Raw genomic sequence first — 8,094 nt, 5'->3', positions numbered from 1 at the left:
CATTATATTTTACAATACTCATAGATGTTCTTCCTGGGTCCATACTAAACGTAATACAAATGTTAACCCTAGTGAGGGGTGATGGCTCATACTATGAGCAAAGAGCAGCAAGGTTGGGGTCAATTCCAGTCAATTCCAGTCAATTCAAGAAGAACTCTAAAATTCCAAATCTCTTCAATGCTTTGAATTGAAATGGAACTGACCCCAACCCTGTAAAATTGTAGTGTAAAATAGGACACCTACCTTTGCCTCTTCCAGGGTCCGGGTCCAGGTCCTGGGTTCATCATTGTGGGTTGCCAGAGTTAAGTTAACATCTGGGACCAGCTGGTGAGCGTGAGGGCAGAGATCCACCTCTTCACTAGTGCCCTTCACTTTCTGCTCTGCCTCCTTGTGGTCCTTGTCATGGATGCATGCCAGGCTTGGAGGAAGTGCTAGGACAGGGCTTTTATCACCTGTCAGTTCCTCTCTCTTGACAGTGGATGCAACTGCACTTGCCTCTGTGTCAACTGAGCACTCTGTGTTGTCCTCAACTGTCTCCTCTGGCAGTTGGTGGTCGTTGTTGTAGTGGAGGCATGGCAGAACTGAAGGACTTTTTTCATTCCAAGTGTAAATGACATCAGTTGCCTCTGTGTCGACTGAGCACTCTGTGTTGTCCTCAACTGTCTCCCATAGCTGTTTGTGGTCAGTGCTGTGGGTGCAGGACAGCCTTAGAGGCAGTACTGCGGGTGCAGGAGGACTTATATCAGCCGAAACCTCCTCTTGGAGGACAGTGGACACGGAAGCGGCTGCTTCACTGGCAACTGGACACGTGTCCTCTACTGCCTCCTCTGGCAGTTTGTAGTCATTGTCAAAGACAAGTGGCAGACTTGAAGGCAGCACTGAGGGAAGACGTGTAGCTGCCGATGGATCCTCTCTATTAACAACTGATGCTTCTGTGGAAACTGAGCACTCAGTGGCGCCCTCTATCGTCTCCTCTGGCTGCTTATGGTCATTGTCCAAAATGTGTGACAAGTTTGGAGGCAGCCTTGGAGCAGGGCTTTTATCACCCAACAGGTCCTCTCCCTGGACAATGGATGTGTCTACAGCGATCTCTGTGGCAAGGGAGGACTCGGTGGCGTCCTCTTTTTGCTCCTTTGTCAGTTTGTGGTCAGAGTCTCGGATACATGGCAAGCTTGGAGGCAGTGCTGCAGGGTCAGGAGGGCTTTGATCAGCTGCCATGTCCTCTTTGAGGTGAGTGGACACATCATTGGCTGTTTCACTGGCAACTGGACACTTGTTGGTTCCCTCTACTGCCGACCCTGGCAGCTTGTAGTCAATGTGAAAGACAGGTGGCAGACTTGGAGGCAGCATTGGGACAGGGCATTTAGCTGCTGATCTGTCCACTCCATCAACAGTAGCTGTGCCTGAAGTGTTCTCTGTAGCACCTGAGACCTCATAGGCATCCTCTACTGTCTGCTCTGGAGGCATGAAGTCATCGTCAAAGACTGATGGCAGGCATGGAGGCAGCACTGAAGGAAGACTTCTATCTGCCCATCGGTTCTCTGTCTTGACAGTGGCTGTGCCTGCAGTGGCCTCTTTGGCAACTCGGCACTCTGTGGCTGAAACAGCAGGCTGGGAGGTTTCCGGGACATTGAATGAATTGCCAATGAACCGCTGAGCCAGTGGTAGGAGGGAGAAAGGATAGAATCTGTCCTCTTCCTTGATATTCGATTTTGCCACTGGAGCAACTGAGACCTCAGTGGTTCCCTCTACTGTCTGCTGTGGTGGAATGGAGTCATCGTTAAAGAAGTGTGGCAGGTATCGATGCAGCATTGAGGAAAGATGTGTATCTGTCGATAAGTCCTCTCTTTTACCAGTACATACATCTGCAATGGCCTCTGCGGCAACTGGGCACTCAGCAGGGACAAAGTATGAAAATACAATGAACCGCTGTGCATCCTGAGTGCGTATGGCCAATAGAGAGGGGGGGTGTAACATGGTTGGTATATCCCTCCGATTGGTGAAAGCCAGCGGTGGGAGGGAGTCAATACAGGGAGCCATGAACTCAGTGAGTGGACGGTTGGTCACATCTCTCACATTCTGCGGGAGAAAAAAAACTGACATGTGATCATATTTGCTACATAAATACTTTATGAATCAATGCTATTTACTTATACATCACATATACAGTGCCTTCGGAAAGTATTCAGACCCCTTCACTTTTTCCACATTTTGTTACCTTACGGCCTTATTCTAAAAATGATTAAATCGTTTTTCCCCCTCTTCAATCTACACACAATAGCCCATAATGACAGAGCAAAAACAGAATCGTTCCAAATTCATTACAAAAATAATTTGGAATATCACATTTACATAAGTATTCAGACCCTTTACTCAGTACTTTGTTCAAGCACCTTTGGCAGCGATTACAGCATAGAATCTTTTTGGGTATTACGCTACAAGCTTGGCAATCTTGTGTTTGGGGAATTCTCCCATTCTTCTCTAAAGATCCTCTCAATCTAAGTTAGGTTGGATGGGGAGATTTTCTGCACAGCTATTTTCCGGTCTCTCCAGAGATGTTCGATCCGGTTCAAGTCCAGACTCTGGCTGGGCCACTCAAGGACATTCAGAGACTTGTCCCGAAGCCACTCCTGCATTGTCTTGGCTTTGTACTTAGGGTCATTGTTCTGTTGGAAGGTGACCCTTCACCCCAGTCTGAGGTCCTGAGTGTTCTGGAGCAGGTTTTCATCAAGGATCTCCCTGTACTTTGCTCTGTTCATCTTTGCCTCAACCCTGACAAGTCTCACATTCCCTGCTGCTGAAAAACATCCCCACAGCATGATGCTGCCACCACCATGCTTCACCGAAGGGATTGTGGCAGATTTCGTCCAGACGTGACGCTTGGCATTGGGGCCAAAGAGTTCAATCTTGGTTTCATCAGACCAGAGCATCTTGTTTCTCATGGTCTGAGAGTCTTTAGGTGCCTTTTGGCAAACTCCAAGAGGGCTGTCATGTGCCTTTTACTGAGGAGTGGCTTCCATCTGGCCACTCTACCTTAAAGGCCTGATTGGTGGAGTGCTGCAGAGATGGTTGTCCTTCTGTAATATTCTCCCATCTCCACAGAGGAACTCTAGAGCTCTGTCAGTCACCATCTGGTTCTTGGTCACCTCCCTGACCAAGGCTCTTCTCCCCCGGTTGCTCAGTTTGGCTGGGCGGCCAGCTCTAGGAAGAGTCTTGGTGGTTCCAAACGTCTTCCATTTAAGAATGATGGAGAACAGTGTGTTCTTGGGGACCTTCAATGTTGCAGAGACTTTTTGGTACCCTTCCCCAGATCTGTGCCTCGACACAATCCTGTCTCGGAGCTCTACGGACAACTCCTTCGACCTCATGGTTTGGTGTTTGCTCTGACATGCACTGTCAACTGTGGGACCTTATATAGACAGGTGTGTGTCTTTCCAAATCATGTCCAATCAGTTGAATTTACAGCTGGTGGATTCCAATCATGTTGCAGAAACATCTCAAGGACGATCAGTGGAAACAGGATGAACATGAGCTATATTTACAGTCTCAAAGCAAAGGGTCTGTATACTTATGTAAAAAAGGTATTTCAACATTTCTAAAAACCTGTTTTTGCTTTGTCAATATGGGGTATTGTTTGTAGATTGCTGAGAATTTGCATTTATTTAATACATTTAAAATAAGGCTGTTAAGTCACAGATGCTCTGCACCAGTCTGTACCAACCCTGGGTCTTCTAGCCAATGGGTCAACTAAGTGTAAATATACATGTCCCACACCCAGCATAACATCTGACATTTTAGACATTTAGCAGATGCTTTTATCCAGGACGACTTACAGTTAGTGCATTCAACTCAATAAGATAACGAGGTGGGAGAACCATATAATCCTGATATGAAGGTCTACTAGAGATCGCTTGGTCTTGTAATTTATATTTTTTTAAAGACAAGATAACCATAAGAACTGAGGACTATGTACATAACAATACTCAGACAGAGAGACAGACACGATACAACACAAGAGAAGATATCAGACCAAATATTGTTAGCTTACATTTCATGGCATATCGCACATTTTGCCCGTATATTAACACGTATTTGCTTTAATCAATATTGTTGAATAGAACTCTAGTCAACTTTGTCAAAGTTGGTCTTGTTACCTCCTCAATCAGGCTTGGCATTTTCCTCGTCTCAAACCAAATCCTCTTAATTACCTTCTCCTGCTCCCTCTGGATCTGCCACACCAGAGCCAACCTGACTCCCAGATCCATCATGTAGTCTGTCTGGATCACCCTTTCCTTCAACTGACACTCAGCCCTCCTCTGTGTCAGCGTTGAACCCTCCATGTCTTCCTCCTAGCTAACAATACCTCTGAAAGAAAACTTCAGTCTCTCTCTGTACCTTACTACTGAGCCTTATTCAACCCCCCCCTCCCATCATGTAACTCCACTCCATATTGGGCCTGGTTCTCACAAACCACACTAATCACTTATATCATATCATTCAAAAAAAGGTTTGGGATAGAAAATGACTCTATATCCATGCAGGACGTAACTTATTGTACAGTTTCATCTATTTTATAAAACAAGGAGGGAAACACTCCAGTCTTCTCTTTGAGTGCCCCTTTGTGCACCTTCATTTAAAGAGGTCTCTCAATTCAACCATTTAAAATGGATGACCGTTCAATTAAGAAAAGCTGATTTTCATTAGCAATTTAGCAACTACAAATTAGTTAGGCCTACTTGTTTTTTTTACAGAACCTTCCCTTTTGGTACAATATTATTGAGATAATTCATTACAATATAGGTTGTTATTAACACAGAGAGAGGGTTTTCTTTCATCAATATAATGATTTGCCATTAGCCTGGCTCACTACAACAACTAACATGCCATCTCAGGTGTCAGGATGAACCATTTTCTCACAAAAAAAGGATTCAAGCAAACTGTCTCTCGTCAACAGTTTCTCTTGTCACCATGATTGCATGTTATGCCTACTTAAAAGGTCATGTTAGCACACAAGTAATTTGAAGTAGTTATTCTACAGAATCATAGTTATTCAGTAAGTTATATTACAACCTACCTCTCAAGTAAGCAGTGTGTTCTCTCTCTAATGAAATAGGACATGAATAATCTGTCAGTGGTTCATTGAATCAGTCTCTTTGCACTGTTCTGTTTGTCTGTACAACAGCTAACCTCCCAGAATCAGAATCTTGTGATGTCACAATGAAGGCCTCGTTGCCATGATTACCCACAGAAGCTCTCATGTGTAATCAAATGCTGGAACAATTCACTTTTTTTAACCTATGCAGCACAGTCATAACTAATATTTACATTGAATCCATGTAACCACATTTCTTTTTCAATTAAAATGCTCTACCTCATATCAAATGGTTGACCATTCATAATACAGGTGTTTTGACTAATTCAAAGTCAATGTGTTTTAGATATCACAACTAGCATCCAGGTTTACTTAGGTTACTTGTTTGATCTCAGCCTACCACTAATATCAATGTTTCTCATCATCCTTAATAACATATGTAGGCTACCTAACTACAGTAAGACAAGTCTTCCATAGTCTATGCCAACTCAGTAACAAAGTTCCATCAAAGAAATGAGGGTTTAAGAAAACATCTCTCTTCAATGGCCTCAGTTCTTAGCCATATGATCAACAAGGTCAAATGCAGCACTAAAATCAAGAAGCGGCTCACCCACAAGTATATCTTGGTCATGTGACCTGAGCCATTGGTGGGTTAAATCAACTAGAGCTGTTGCAGTCGAGGGATCTTTACGGTACGCATGCTGGTAGAGAAATAAGATTTGTTGGATGTGTAATTATCTAGGCCTAAAACACTTGATTGAAGAGTAGGTGTCCCTGAATTCTTGCATTCTAGTTCACTAAATTATTAATTAAGGAAATCAGTATCAGATGACTATATAACAGTATTTACAAACCTGCCAACAGCACCCATTTTTTAAACACGTTCCAGCTGATCGAACCAAACAGACAACCTTGGTTGCTCAACAGCATCACACATTCCTCCATTATCATTATCCTCTATCATATTCCTCTCTATCATATTCCCCTCTTTCCTATTCCCCTCTTTTATATTCCACTTTATTTATACAGGGAATCCCAATTGAGACCAGGGTCTCTTTTTCAATGGTTCAATGAACAATCCAAACAGCTTAAACAAATATAATTACATACAGAGCAGAAAATATATACTGAGCAAATGTATTAGATTGAACACATACATTTCACAATGAACAGTTGATCTGACCTCCATTTTGCACTGTTTCACTATGGCTTTAGTCATCAATCTAGCAAGAGGGCAACATTTTATTAATGTCATAGTGTTTCGGGGACTGTCAGTTTAAGAGGTTTTAAATCTTAAAGTGATCTAGTGAAACAAATCCTCTCTGTCACATTCCTCTCTCTCAATAAATTCCTCTGTCGTACTCCTCTCCATCATATTCCTCTCCATCATATTCCTCTCTATCATACTCCTCTCCATCACACTCTATCATATTCCTCTCTATAATATTTCTCTGTCGTACTCCCCTCTATCATATCCCCCTCTATCATGTTCCTCTCCACCCTCCATCCACTGCCCCTCCCTCCTCCTCTCCCTCTGTGCAGCCCCTCTCCATCCACCAGAGCAGGAAGTCTCTGGGCTCAGTGAGGTCCAGCTCAGAGGCCATTTTAACTGTCTTCTCCTTTAGCTGTTCCTCCAGCCTGGAAAGTACCATCTCCTTGTCAACCAGGCAACCTTCCTTTTCCACATATTTGATTGCCTCCTCTTTAACTCTCAGTTGCTCTCTATTGATCCTCAAAATCACCCCGGATCTGGGCTTTGAGATGATCTGACGTCTCGTTTGTTTGAGACATTTCTCGTTGCTGCTCATCATATTCCAGCACACTAATGTCCTTCTTGAAGTAGCATAAATCTGAGGCTACCTCTTTTTTCAGATCCTTATGTGCTGCTCTTATAGGTTGGAATATGTGTCCTCTGTCGTCTCTCCCATCTCTGCAGATCCCAGAGATCAGATTACTGTCCATCTCACAAGGCAGCTTCAGAGCCTGTCCATGTTCACGACATTCATCTTCTCTGCCGTTTTCTCTCTCGGCTGTAGCTCTCTATCTTTTAGGATCTTCCTCCAGTTTCAGCTGGTAGGCCACATTCCTGATCAGTCTGTTGATCTGGAAGTTTCTGGCTCTGACCAGAGCCCTGCCCTCTGGACAGAGCTGGTGTCCAGCATTCCGGCTGTCTTGGAGGCATCTCTTGCAGAAGGTGTGTTGACAGCTCAGAGACACCGGCTCAGTGTAGATCTCTGTCCAGATGGAACAGGACAGGTGCTCTGCCAGGTCAGAGGAAGCTGTGGTCATAATGGAGATGACTGTGCTTGTGCTCAGTGCGTGAGAGAAAAAGAGGCAGTATCAGAATACCCATATTAGCATACTAATTAGTATGCAAAAAAAATAAATGTTTTATAGTATGTGAAATATAGAAAGTATGCAGCGTTCACATGCTAGTCGGAACTAGGAAACTCTGAAATGTCCAACTTGCTGATTCGTTGAATGCGACACGTATATAACTACAACCAGTAACCAAGTCTGACATTTCCAAGTTTCCTAGTTCCGACTAGCACATGAACGCAGCAGTAGTATTCCAAATACGTCAACTAACGCACGATTGCATTGACTCCGTCATTTGTTCATTTTGGTACAGCGCTTTAATTTATCTGATTAACAGCTGTTGTAAAACACGTGAGTCGGAAAAGAAGAGTGATTTCTGCAGGGGTGGGCAACTCCAGTCCTCGAGGGCCTGATTCGTGTCACACTTTTTCTCCATCCCTAGCAAACACAGCTGATTAATCAAATTGCATTCTAAACTGAAGATCATGATTAGGTGATTATTAGAGTCAGGTGTGTTAGCTGGAGCTGGGACAAAACTGTGACACCAATCAGGCCCTCGTGGACTGGAATTGCCCACCCCTGTTACTAGATCAAATGCCGAAATTAGTACATACCCTAATCTAACTGCCTGTAGCTCAGGACCTGAAGCAAGGACATGCATATTCTTGATACCATTTGAAAGG

Source organism: Salvelinus namaycush, chromosome 40, assembly GCF_016432855.1.
Source record: "Salvelinus namaycush isolate Seneca chromosome 40, SaNama_1.0, whole genome shotgun sequence".
NCBI lineage: Eukaryota > Metazoa > Chordata > Actinopteri > Salmoniformes > Salmonidae > Salvelinus > Salvelinus namaycush.
Note: the sequence above shows the minus strand (reverse complement) of the source record.